This window comes from Palaemon carinicauda, chromosome 16 (assembly GCF_036898095.1).
Source record: "Palaemon carinicauda isolate YSFRI2023 chromosome 16, ASM3689809v2, whole genome shotgun sequence".
In the NCBI taxonomy this organism is placed as follows: Eukaryota; Metazoa; Arthropoda; class Malacostraca; order Decapoda; family Palaemonidae; genus Palaemon; species Palaemon carinicauda.
In genome coordinates, this window is record NC_090740.1 from 42,287,123 (window position 1) to 42,302,208 (window position 15,086).

Below are 15,086 nucleotides of genomic sequence, written 5' to 3' on the forward strand. Positions count from 1 at the left end.
TCTCTCTCTCTCTCTCTCTCTCTCTCTCTCTCTCTCTCTCTCTCTCTCTCTCTCTGGGGTCATCAACCTAAATTATTCCAGCGGCTCTTTTACTTGAATAGTTCATTCTGAGGTTCATCATTGCGCTATTCTTCGTGAACGACATTTCTTGAATACCCCAGACACTGAGTTGATTTTCTTTATACGCATGTGCGTATATACTGTACGTACGGGGCACAAAACAGATTACATGAAAGTTATCAGATACATACAAAAACGTATAGAACCTACGTTTATAATCGAATATCAGAATTATCATCTTCTACGCCCATTGACGCAAAAGGCCTCTGTTAGATTTCGCCTGTCATCTCTATCTTGAGCTTTTAAAGCAATACTTCTCTATTCATCATCTACTTCACGCTTTATAGTCCTCAGCCATGTAGGCCTGGGTCTTTAAATATATCTATACGAAGAAAAAATTAATCATCCTCAATGCCTAACTGCCTCAAATTAAGTTTGGGAACAGCTACTTCCAAGTACAAGAATTAATAACAAAGTAGAGAAGATCTCTTAGCCATGTTGTTGTGGTCTTTTGAGATTCAAACCGCAAACCAGCTTTACTCCATGGCAGGAGGTAGCATCTGACCATGACCCTTAGGGCATCGTGACACAAGGACCAGTTTCGATGGTTTTAAAACCCGCTTCTCCTTAGGCACCGACCCGTCAGGAATTTCGTCTCTTTGAGTTGCTCTGCAATTGCAGCGAACTGCGCCTTAATTTTCTTCTTCGTTTTTTTATGTTTTTTTGCGTATAAGGTACACGTATGCTGGTGATTAGTCTATTGTTTGTTGAAATCAGTGCTGTAAAATTACTTATCTTTCAGTTGGGAGGCGTTAACTATATGCAAATATAGTAAAATATAAGTTTCATGTCGAATACCACCGATATATTTTTTAAATATCTTTGTAAACATTTATGGGAGTCGAAGATCTACCTAGAATATTCCATATATACATAAGATCAGTGCCCAATCCACCTTTCCACTAAGCTATGCCCAGGGAGGGCCAGGCAAAAGCTACTGAGGACTCAACAGGTGGACCTAAAGGCTTCCCAAAAACCCACATCCCTAGCTCATAAGGATATCGAGGTTGCAGTCACTAATAGAAACTAGAACTTGAGCGGGTCTCGAACTCCTGTCTAACAGAATTCTAGGCACGGGCTACCACAACCCTATCAAATTCACACATTTCAATCTTCCCTTTTAAGGGCGAAAAAGTTTTGCACAAAGGGAGAATTTTTCACATAGAAAAAGAAGTATTCTTTCTAGTAATTGTCACATTTAGGTTTTGAAAAATGATCTTCGTTTCTTAAGAGTCTTACTGAGAATCTTGCCTTCGATTAGGCAGATAATTAGTTTTGAAGGAAAATGAGAAAATATTCTAAACAGCCCGTTTCAATTTCAAGTTCCTCATAGATGGAGCTTCTAAATTAAGGCCTTTCTGAGGCGTTATTTTTTCCCTTTATTAAAATAAGAATTATTCATAATTTCCAAATTAAATCTCGAATCAAGACGACGTTGTTATATGAACTGGAAAAATATTTGGTGTTTTAAGTACTATGGATGATTTTTCAACTGGATTTTCCCATAGAAATAAAGATTAACAGGAAAACCGCTATAATCTATAATATATATATATATGGATAGATACAAGCCTATAAGTTGCTCATATAACACTGCGCCGGGGTTGGGGAGTCCAATCAACGCCGAGATGTAACTGGGGAGATACACAGCAGTTCTTGAGTTTCATTCCAGCTGTGACCAGATTGTGGAATGACCTTCCTAGCGGAGCAATTGAATCGGTGGAATTTCAAACTTGCAGCGAATGTTTTTAGATAGAACCGGGTGACATAAGTCTCTCTTTATAGTTTATATATGACAGATATATTTTAACATTGTTATTGGATCTAAAATATTTTATATTCATTATTCATTATTTTTCATGTAGTTTATTTAATTCCTTATTACCTTTCCTCACTGGGTTATTTTCCCTTTCGGACTTATAGCATCCTGCTTTTCCAACTAGTGTTGTAGCTTAGCTAATAATAATAATAATAATAATAATAATAATAATAATAATAATATTAATAATAATAATAATAATATTAATAATAATAACGACAACGACAACGACAATGATAATGATAATACAGTAAAAGGCTAAAATAGGGTTCTATGAAGTAACACAAATGTTGAATTTTGCGATCAATTCGAACACTAATTATGGGTATATACTGTATGGACACACATTAATTAACACACAAATTAACACTGAGAAATAAAGTAAGCAAGAAAATAAAAGGATATGTTTAAAATCCCCCCTTTTTTTTGACATCTGTATCTGTGTGGTTTGGATTTAGTGTAATACATCATTAAAGTAAAAGAACATCTTTAATTTTCAAAATTCGTATCAAGGAACTTTTTGAAATAGGATATAACTAAACGTAAATATTGAAATAATGGAATTAATTTTTGGGCCAAACTTTAAGCGGGTAAAAAAAACTTACATTTTACTACAAAATATAATTTTCTTAGCGTTTTTCACTTTGCTAGTTATAACAACCAAACTTATAATTTTCACCTTATTTTCTAACAATAAAATGACGAGGCATAATCATTAGTTTTTATTTCCCTTAGAAAATTTCAGGCTATTGCTCGAAACCTGATCTCCAAATGGGAATTAATTTTACGAAGTTTTTTTGGTCAGTCTCTGGATTTAGAAGAATAAAAATGGATTTTCAATCACTATTGAAAAAGATGATTTACTGGCAGGGGACTTGTAAATATAGAGCTAAATAAGTTGGGAACATTTTTTTTTTTAAGAAACAAAAATCTACAAACAACAATTGCGATTAAGCTATGAAATTTATAGTTATTATTGTAAGTTTACAAATGATTATTCTGTAGCGTTCCATTAAAAAGAGTTTACTAATGAATTTCCCATTAATCAAATATAAAAAAGAAGCAACATCTAATAACGTTAAAAAACCATTGTTGATTTCATTTCATTAATATTAGTATTTAAACCAAAAGCTATCATGATAACGAATAAGAACAACATTACTGTTTCTGACCTAAAACCTATAACCCTAAGAGATGGAACAAATAGAATAATCGAGGTATTTGTAATATGTTTACACAATGATATGCCTTGAATCATTCCTCTCAAAATGCTGATTGACCAGATAGAAGCATTAGTCATCTCCTACTGTACTAAATGAACATGTGAAGTTTATAGGAAATTCATTATAATTAAGATAAGTTTATCTTCTCGACGTAGGTAGATAACTTAATCTGTATGGCCTGATATGATCGAGATAAGTTGACTTATTATGGGCGAGTTACAAACGTTATCGAAGTCCATCAGATATAAGGGATTTACTTCTTGTCAAAGTAAAATTGTAGTATGCATAACTGCGAGCAGATTGGCTGGCTTTATGGAAATAAGGCTTTAGGTATTATGAAGTACTGTAGTTCATGAATATCAAAATGAATGGATGAGTAGAATTAATTTTCTTCATATACATATATACACACACAATATATATATATAATATATATATATGATAAATTTTTGCACATTTAAACGTGTTTCTTTCATATTTCAAATAAGCCATATATATTAATACATTAAAGTCTGGATTCTCTTAACGACCTCGGGATCAGAGCCCCAGGCGGAATCTCCCAAAGACTATAATATCAGACCGGCGGGGATTTGAACCCTCGTCCAGGATATCTGTATGCCAGTGACCATACCACTCAGCCACGAAGAAAGATAAAAGTCAATGACAATTCTTCTGTACATATACCTATCAAATTCAGGTTTTCTGTACTTAGAATTGAAATCAACACATCTTCATCATCGTAGCTAATTGGTAGGTTTGGGACTTGGCATTCAATTAATGATAAATTTATGCACATTTAAACGTGTTTCTTCCATATTTCAAATAAGCCATATATATTAATACATTAAAGTCTGGATTCTCTTAACAACCTCGGGATCAGAGCCCCAGGCGGAATCGCCCAAAGACTATAATATCAAATCCCCGCCGGTCTGATATTATAGTCTTTGATCATTTTCGTCTACCAGTTTTAATCCTCGTCCAAGCACTCGAGCATTCACCTCTCTCACCATTCCATCAACATAAAAGTTAAACAACCACGGCGACATCACACATCCCTGTCTCAGCCCCACTCTCACCGGAAACCAATCGCTCACTTCATTTCCTATTCTAACACATGCTTTACTACCTTTGTAGAAACTTTTCACTGCTTGCAACAACCTTCCACCAACTCCATAAACGCAGCATACACCTCCTTACCTTTTGCTAAATATTTCTCGCATATCTGCCTAACTGTAAAAATCTGATTCATACAACCTCTACCTCTTCTAAAACCACCATGTACTTCCAAAATTGCATTCTCTGTTTTATCCTTAATCCTATTAATCATTACTCTACCATACACTTTTCCAACTACACTCAACAAACTAATATATATATATATATATATATATATATATATATATATATATATATATATATACATATATATATATATATACATATATATATATATATATATATATATATATATATGTGTGTGTGTGTGTGTGTGTGTGTGTGTGTGTGTGTGTGTGTGTAGCCACACTTGCTGCTTATTATATAGGAGAGATTCCAATCTCTCACAATAAGTTACAGAACTGAGTGGAAATCAAATAATACTTCAGATATTTAAGGACCCGAGAAATAACTTCGATGGAAATTTCTCCATGTTTCTGTTTTCATAACCAATTCAAGGAAAGAAAAGTTTTATCAGAAGCATCTTTTTCAAGGGTCACCAGATGACTGTTTTCCGGCCGGAGTTTTCGACAGAATTCCAGGAAGGAAAGTCTGGAAGCGGGAGAACCAGTAAAATCCCCTCTGCTGATTGGCAGAAGCGGGAGAACCGTAAAATCCCATCTTCTCATTGGTCATTTCGTCAGATAACTTAAAACACTTAAACCATTAGTTGAGAATGGTACAGTACTTGGGTAACCCCTGGTAATCATCTGGTTATGCACCTGTTCAGAGACAGTACAGTTTGTTCGTTTGTTTTGTATTATAATGCAGGAATTTCTTCATCTGTTCTCTGTTGCATTTGCAATCATTTCATTAGGTTTACTAAAAGATTTCCTAAAGATGTAGCGAATATATTACTAAAATTTGAACATTTATTTATTTCCTTATTTCCTTTCCTCACTGGGCTCTTTTTCCTTGTTGGAGCCCTTAGGCTTATAATATCTTTCTTTTCCAGCTAGGATTGTAACTTATTTAATAATCAAATATTCAGTCATTCATTAGGTTTTCTGAAAGACTTGCTAAAGAGATAGCGAATATATTTTTAAACTTTGAACACTTATTTATTTCTTTATTTCCTTTACTCTCTGGGCTATTTTCCCTGTTGAGCCCTTGGGCATATAGCATCCTGCCTTTTCCAACTAGGGTTGTAGCTTAGTTAACAATAATAACAACAACAACATCAATAATAATAATAATAATAATAATAATAATAATAATAATAATAATAATAATAATAATAATAATTGGATGTGATGGAATAAAGACAGTTGAAGTTTCACTGTTGAAGTTCCTTTTGAATATATTTTAGAATTTTGAGATTCAGAGGAGAAGGGACATACAGCATGATCTGTAGCTTCTTTTACATACGCTTATAATCTAAGGTTAACATTACTGTGGATAAATGTACAGTATATCCTGAAGCTTGGGTGGAGCGGAATAAGACAGTTCCACTGCTCTATCCCAGGTGATAATGGTTTAACAAAAAGAGGGACCAAAAATAAATCTATTGGATTGCATAAGAATTATGAATTTTGGCCCAAAGCCCAGTACTGTGGGGGGGGGGGGGGCAGGCAACCCAACTGTTGTTCTGTAGTATGAAGTAAATGATGAGAATTGGACAGCAAGAAGATAGAAAGGAAATGGGAACGAAGATAGAATAGATACGTATTGATCGATTGACTTATTCAACGTTTTTCTTCAAATTATATCAACTCTTCAGTAAAATAAAATCATTTTTAAAATGTCCTGAGACAATAGATCTTTTAATTCATACATGCTTATATATAGACTACTTCCATAACATTGAAATTAGGTGCTAGACGAACTTAATTGTAGTGACCAATATAACATTGGTTAGATCTTTCTACCATAAATAATTGTATTTAAAGCATACTTTATTCAAATATAGACAATTTATAATAAATACTATAATTTTATCTATAAGCTACATCGTGTGATATACATCTTTAGGTTAACCCTTGTGTCTAATTTCTAATTTCTTAAATCAACCTTTAAGTAGTTTAATTGCCTATTAAAGGTACTATGATTAACTATGTTGAAACTATTGTTGTTAAGCACTCCATTTGAATTTGCAGAAAGCGCTAAAATGCAGAAAGTGCTAAAATGCAGAAAGTGCCAAAATTCCCAAAGTATTAAACTGCAGAAAGTTCCAAAATTCCTAAAGTACTTTAATGCAGAAAGTGAAAAAAAACCAAAAGTATTGAATTGCAAAAAGTTCTAAAATGCAGAGTGCTAAAATGTAGCCCGAGTGTCAGAACTAGTTTTCATCTTTGATAAGAATTTATTCACCGATAAATCTCTAAGAGAGAGAGAGAGAGAGAGAGAGAGAGAGAGAGAGAGAGAGGGGGGGGTTATGTTGAAAATAATTGAAATGAAGGCATAAATTTAGGGCTGAGAAAAAGATGAAGACAGACAGAGAGAGAGGGAGAGAGAGAGAGAGAGAGAGAGAGAGAGGAGGGGGGTTATGTTGAAAATAATTGAAATGAAGGCATAATAACTTTAAGGGTAAGAAAAAGATGAAGAGAGAGAGAGAGAGAGAGAGAGAGAGAGAGAGAGAGATTCATGGCGGAACATAGCAAAATATGTCACCGAGTGATTGTTACTCTTCTTAAATATTTTATTTTTCCTTTTTTCCTTTCCTCACTAGGCTATTTTCCCTGTTGGAGCCCCTAGACTTATAGCATCCTGCTTTACCAACTAGGGTTGTAGGTTAGCAAGTAATAATGATAATAATAATAATAATAATAATAATAATAATAATAATAATAATAATAATAATAATAATAATACAGACGTCATACAGGAGAAGAGGAACAGCTGATTTCTAGGATGCCATGTGATCATCCAGCATCCAGAAATTGAGCAACCACGAGTCCCAACTTCCCCATCAATTATCCCATGACCGTGAAGCAACTGGTATTTCCATTGGACCTAAGACTATAGAATTTTTTCATATAGCAGAACATTCTACTATTCAGGTAACACAGGAAGTTACAAGGATTTTGGATGTCTCAGAGACTTTCTACAGTTAATTCTTTTTAGTGAGGCAGATTTGCACCGACTCGTATGGGTGCCCATTTAGCTCGGAAAAGTTTCCTGATAGCTGATTGATTGGACAAGAATAATTCTAACCAATCAGATAGCAGAAAACTTTTCCGAGCTAAAATGGCACCGCTGCGAGTCAGTGCAAATGGAGACTCCATTTGCTCTTTGCTTAGAGAGAATGTTTTTATTATCTTTTATTATGAAATACACATTTACAATCTTACAGTTTATAACATATATACATCATAGTCTATTTACATAAATATTTTGTTTATTTTACATTTAGTGTATCTACAATTGAAATTTTACTATTTATCTAAATATGTTTTTAAATAAAAAATACATCTAGTCGTGAACACTTTTTTAATAGATTAGTTTGTTTAGAGTTATTTATGATCTTGTGTAACTTATTCCTTAATTCGCTTGCCATGTTAATATTTACTACATCCGCTGGAAGTCTGTGCCATGTATTTGCTATTTTGTATGTAAAGAGATAACTACATTGAGTGGTGTTATATATTTTCATTTCAAATTTGTATCCATTACCTCTCTCTCTCTCTCTCTCTCTCTCTCTCTCTCTCTCTCTCGAGAGAGAGAGAGAGAGAGAGAGAGAGAGAGAGAGAGAGATCATAACTTTTACACAGCCTTGTTGCAATAACCTTGTTTCTTCCTACCTGGTTTCCGGTCTGTTCTCGTTGGGCGAGATCCTGGAACTGGAACCGTCCATTTTTATCCTAGATTACATCGCAAACGAAGCCAAGAGTAAAGTTATACTTATATCTGTCCTTTCCGTAAAGCACAGCTTTATTTCCTTTTCCGTGAATCCAAGCTTTATTTTTCTCTCAAGAAGAGACTGAAGACTTTTTGTTTTGTAAGTGCTTCGATAATGTTTGACAATAAACGTGCAATATGTGGTGTGAAAAGCTAAATGCCTGGGAATGTATACGATAAACTGAATGCAAAGGTCCTTTAGTGAATAGGGTTCCCTTGGTGTATAAGACCAGAAAGGCAGATCTTACATTCTTCATTTCTCTGTTGTCTATAAATTCTCATCCTGCGTTATAATTCTGATAATTCGTCAATACGAATAATTCATAAACTAAAGAACACAGGAATGCTTCAATCTTTCAAAACCTAACGATTAGCACTACTCTTATTCTTAAATGCATAGGCCTATTTCTAGAGAGGCATTCTTGCACACCTTTAAGTAGTCAAAATTAGAACACCAGATGTTGGAATACTAATAACAGGTCACAAGCAATTTCTACGCAGACGCAATCAATGAAATAATGCTTTTACGATTAGAAAACTTTATCGCGTAAACTAGTGAATAACCAACGTATGCCTTCACGATCAGGAATGTAGCTTCGCCCTAATATTCATCTGACTATTTATAAGGGAGTATTGTTTGTATACAAAATCTATTATTATGGCTTTATTGACATTTCATTCATTGTGTTATTTCATTTAGATTGTCTCGCAAAATAAAATGGATAGTTAAGAATACTAAGGAGAAACGAAGAACAATTTTAAACACGGGGGGAAAAACCTTTAATACCAACGAATCCGAAACCAGTTTTTACGACGTCAGGTCCAGGAGGAACACTTGAGAAAAGTCTCTCTCTCTCTCTCTCTCTCTCTCTCTCTCTCTCTCTCTCTCTCTTATAAAGAGAAATCATTTAAACTTTAACTGGTTATACACAGTAAGGACTTTAAAGTCGTTTACTTTGGAACTGACTTGTTTGGTCAATTTTGAAGATAATTTCTTTAGAATTTTGAAAAAAAAAATTCCTAGAATTATCAAGAGATTTTTTCTAGAATTTGCAAGAAATTTTCTTTTAGAATTCTCAAGTGATTTTTTTTTTTTTTTTTAGAATTCTCAAGTGATTTTTTTTAGAATTCGCAAGTGATTTTTTTTTAGTATTCGCAAGCGATTTTTTTAGAATTCACAAGTGATTCTTTTAAAATTCTTAAGTGATTTTTTTTAGAACTCTGCAATATATATATATATATATATATATAAATAATATATAATATATGCAATATATCTATATATATATATACATATAAATATATATATATATATATATATACATATATATATAAATATATATACATATATATACATATAAATATATATATATATATATATATATATAAATATATACATATATATATACATATAAATATATATACATATATATATACATATAAATATATACATATATATATATATACATATAAATATATACATTATATATATATATAAAAATATAATTCATATAATATACATATACATACTGTATATATATATATATATACAAAATATAATTTATATAATATACATATACATACTGTATATATATATATATATATATATAAAATATAAGCGTTTTTTTGGTCTCCTGATTCTGTATATATTTGCCCCAAGCAAAGCATCAGAATATCAACAATCACAGCCTTTACTCGATGCCGTTTACAGACTCAAAAAAAACAAAGAAAAAAAAAATCTCTTCTTTTCTCTATCTATAACTAAAAAAAAATAGTCAGACACCGGAAAGCCCCAAGGGAATTCCTAAACGAACAGCACGCACGACGAATTATGATTCGCGTCCTGGTTTGCCAGTTAATTGCATCTTCTTTTTCCAAAGGTATCTCCAAACACCAGGGAAAACCACACCACGGAAGAATTAAAGCAGATTATTCGTCAACGAAGATGACTCATGGCCGAAGGTGGCTGACTCGAGTGAAAGGCGAATGTGGATGTCATTTTCATATTGATATAGGTAAGGACATAGGTACGTGGAGAGAGAGAGAGAGAGAGAGAGAGAGAGAGAGAGAGAGAGCGCTGCTAAAGTTAAGAGGCCAAGAATGAGAACAGTTACTGAATATTATGGCCTGTTGCATCCAAAATCTCTCTCTCTCTCTCTACTCTCTCTCTCTCTCTCTCTCTCATACACGATGATAATGTTCTTAGATATTTGTCTCCAATAGAAAATTAAAAAATTCACATGTTAATAAATGCAAAACCTTAAGTGAGATGCAAAGTATTTAATAAACTTTTATAGTCAACTAATGTGTTTAATGTTTTAATGAGCTTCTGATGAAAACAAACTATCCAAGGGTCTTCATAAGGTCAAAAAAATTAGACCCCAAACGCTACAATAGCAAGCAAAGCGAACAGGTCCACTCTACTGGAGAGTTCCATGACAGCTGTTAGCCTGGACTGAACTCCCCTTTGCCCTTGAACTAGGAAAAGGAACTGCTTCACCGGAGGAGATTCAGGCAATGTGACCCACAAGTCGTTTCCAGCTTCAGTTATGTCAGCTTTATCCAAATGTAAATAGTATAGGATTTAAATCTTCTGTTCATAAAGTATTTACGAGTCTGGTCGTAATTTAAGAGCATTTAGATGAACATTAAAAGTTGCAAGTGTGAATATATGTTAGTTACAAAATCTATTCGTGCAAATATATCATGATGTATATACACTATTATAAAGTGTAAGATTTGTAAATGTATATTTCTTGAAAAAAAAAAACTTAAAACTTATCCAAACATATTTTTTGCACCTTTTGAACCTTTACAAACTTGGCTTAAGGTTGCATGAGTGAATGCATTATTTTGTTTCCAAACTGTTTCCGTATTTCATACGGATAACAGCCTTTGAAAAGTTGCCGTAACTTAGAAAGAAAGGAAGTTGTTATTGCATTGGATTCAAGAATCCGGTACAGGGTCGGGGAGGGTTTGCAGCACCCGGTTGCAACTGGGGGAAAACCCCACATATGCACCATGAAGTAAAACCTAGTACATAAGGTCATCAGAAAAGAAAGTGGGGCACTGAAACGGTTTTTCCTTTATTTAAACGAGACGACTCTGTTACTCACTGTCCAAAAGAAAAAACCAACCATCTAGGATATTGTGTATGATAGTAAAAAAGAGTAATGAAAACTCAATCTTCCTCATTCCTATTTTCCTGACTTTTAACTAACTAGTTTAGCTTCTCGGTCCCGTGAACTCAAAACACTGCTGATGGTCCTAGATGCTCATGGAGGTGTAGACTAATTTTTTTTCCTTTTTTATTTAAAAAAAAAGTATTTCTTAGCTCCTAGGATGTCTTTTGTTTTATGCACTTTTTACACGTGTTGGATAATTGGTAATGATACTCCATTAGGTAATTGTATTTGTGGTAGCTCTAACTAGGCAGATTACAGCCCAATTTCCATAACCCCTCCTATTATGTAAAGTTTTTTTAAGTGTCCTGGCAATACGTTTAAAAACCAAGTTTATAATTTGGCGCTCACAATGACCTTAGAGCTTGTGATGCCCTTATCACACAATTTCAAGTGTTGTACAGAAATCCCTTTATTGTGGGCAGGACATTCATATATCTAGCCTTTATTTTAGAGCTGTCTTTGATCGTGTTGATCACGAGGCCCTTGATTTCAAACTCAAACAATTGTGAGTAGGTGGCTTATTTCTTGATATCATTATTGAATTTTTAAGTAATATATTGCAAATAGCTCTTGATGGGAACCATATAGAGTATAGGAATATGTTATTGGGTGTTCCTTAGGGCAATGTTCTTAGCCCAATACTTTTCATACTTTTATACTATGCTAATAATATGTGGTTTGGGCTAGAAGATAAACCGGTTGCATATGCAGATTATGCTACTCTTTGCATCAATTCCATCTCCTGAATATATATCTGGGGTAACCGAATCCCTTATTAAGATCTAGCTAAAATGATTGTAGGTTGCAAAATATGGGGTATGAAATTGAATCCTAACAAAACTCAAAGTATGATTGTAAGTAGGTCGAGGTCAGTGGATCTTCAATATCCAGATCTCTACATTGGTAATGTTTCCTTAACTTTATTCGGCTAATTTAAAATTTTAGGGGTGATTCTCGATTGGAAATTTACTTTTTAGAAGCATATTCGGTGTGTTTCTTCTTTGATTGCACAAAATTGGTTTATTGGGAGCCATTAAGCTTTTCGGTGATCAATCTATTGTGAAAAAAAAATATTTTAATTCTTTCATTCTACCCTGTATCGAGTATTTTTCTTCTATTTTTCAGCTGCCAACTCTTCTTAATTTGTTGTACAAAGACTTGCACTCTAATTAAATTTCTTATACATGATCTTTATATTAATCTTTGACACCGTCGTTCAGTTAGTTCTTCATGCATGTTGCATAAGATTTTTTCATAATTCTGACCATCCTTTGCGTTCCGATCTTCCCAGACTATAGAATCTTCTATGTAGTGCTACATATGTAGTTAGTTCTAACAGTCTTTCCTAAATCATAAGGCATACTACTAGGCAGTATTCGAGAAATTTAATTCCATCTGCTATCAGACTGTGGAAGGATCTTCCTAATTAAGCAGTTGAATGAAGCTTCAAAAGTTCAAACTTGCATCGAATGTTTTTAATATTGAACAGGAGTACATAAACCTCTCTTCATAGTTTATATATGGCATATCTATATTAACCGTGTTACTGATCGTAAGTTATTTCATCTACTTAATTCATTACATCTCTTATATAGTTTATTCATCTCCTTAACAATTCGATTCTTCAATATCAGAAGATCAAGTCTTCAACAAAAGTATGGTGTGGTTTATTCTAATAAGAATATTTTGATATTTTGGAAAATATTATTATAGATCCAAAATACTTTTTTTTTTTTTTAGATAAAATTGATGCAAAGAAATTGTTCCACAAATAGTCATAGATCCCAAAGTGGCGAATAACTGGAGACACATCCGAAGTATATTTCATTCATAAAGTCTTAACTTTAATCTTCTTACTGAGAGAGAGAGAGAGAGAGAGAGAGAGAGAGAGAGAGAGTCATTCCCCAGAATAGCTTACTACATAGTATATGCCTAGTTAACGAAACGGATGTTTTCAGTGACGTTATACCAACGGTCTATGTATATATATAGACCGTAGTTATGCACTGAGCATCCGGTTTGCCCCGTATGGAAATGAATCTCGTGGCTGTAATGCAGGGTAAATCATAATTTGAATAATGCATGAAGAATCCCGCTAATATGACTGGCAAAGAATGTAAAAGTAGATGCAGAACACTATTAACAAAGGTGTGAGATACCCAAAAAAAAAAAAAAAAAAAAAAAAAAGAAAGGATGAGTCCGCAGTATTTCGACAGAAACCTAGTTTGACACATCACGGTTGTTATTATTATTATTATTATTATTATTATTATTATTATTATTAGCTAACCTACAACCCTAGTTGGCAAAGAAGGATACTATAAGCCTAAGGGTTCCAGCAGGGAATAATAGCTCAGTGAGGCAAGGAGATAAGAAAACATATAGAATATTATGCCTGAATGTACCCTCAAGCAAGAGAACTCTAACCCAAGACAGCGGAAAACCATGGTACATGGTACAGAGGCTATGGCGCTACCCAAGACTAGAGAACGATGGTTTGATTTTGGAGTGTCCTTCTCCTAGAAGAGCTGCTCACCATAGCTAAAGAGTCTCTTCTACCCTTACCAAGAGGAAAGTAACCACTGAACAGTTACAGTACAGAGTTTAATTCCGTAAGTGAATTAGAATTTTTCCGTTAACTTGGTGTTGTCAGGCGTATAAGGAAAGATGAGAATGTGAAAAGAATAGGTCATGCTATTCGGTCAATATGTAGGCTAAGGAAAAATGAGCCGTAAACAGAGAGAGGGATCCAATATAGTTCTGTTTGGCCAACCAAAGGACCAACTAACTCTCTTGCGGTAGTACCTCCAAGTACAACAAATTTTATAATTAAAAAGATGAAATCACCATAAATTCTAGAATTAAAAAGATGAGAGCACAATAAATTCCAAAATTAAAAAGATGAAATCACCATAAATTCCAGAATTAAAAAAGATGAAATCACCATAAATTCCAGAATTAAAAAGATGAAATCACCATAAATTACAGAATTAAAAAGATATCACAATAAATTCCAGAATTAAAGATGAAATCAAAATAAATTACAGAATAAAAAAGATGAAATCACAATAAATTCCTGAATTAAAAACCTTAAAATCACAATAAATTCCAAAATTAAAAAGATGAAATCACAAATTCTAGAATTAAAAATATGAAATCACAATAAATTCCAGAATTAAAAAGATGAAATCACAAAATCTAGAATTTATGTGCAGTAGGTGTCTATGTTTTTTGCAGATAAAACTGAGAATATCGACGGTCACAGTCCACTGCCTTTCGTCATCAGTGGTTACAAGGACAATCATTTATCTGTTCACCAGTTTCTTCTCCTACTCTACTTGATACAACCTTGGCCCTAAATCATTACTTATCGTTATTTGATAAGAAAGAGTTCCCCTTAAGCAGTTCTTTGACTATCCAAGGTATTATTCAAAATTCACACTAGAATTTCAGTCCTTGGTTTCTTGAGAAGATTAATTCAGTTAAGAAAACTTTTCTACTTGTCTCCAATTAACAAATTTAACAGTATGACCACACCTCTTGTAGACAATCTTCTCTCTCTCTCTCTCTCTCTCTCTCTCTCTCTCTCTCACACACCACACACACACACACATATATATATATATATATATATATATATTATAATCTGCTACATAAATTGCTTAATCCGGAGGGTATCAGCGTATC

General features: G+C 33.3%; 1 protein-coding gene across 9 annotated transcripts in view; it reads right to left on the reverse strand.

The window, feature by feature from the left end:
• Positions 1–15,086, reverse strand: part of LOC137655732 (proclotting enzyme-like) — a 93,942-nt gene that overhangs the window by 18,385 nt on the left and 60,471 nt on the right. The window lies entirely within an intron of this gene.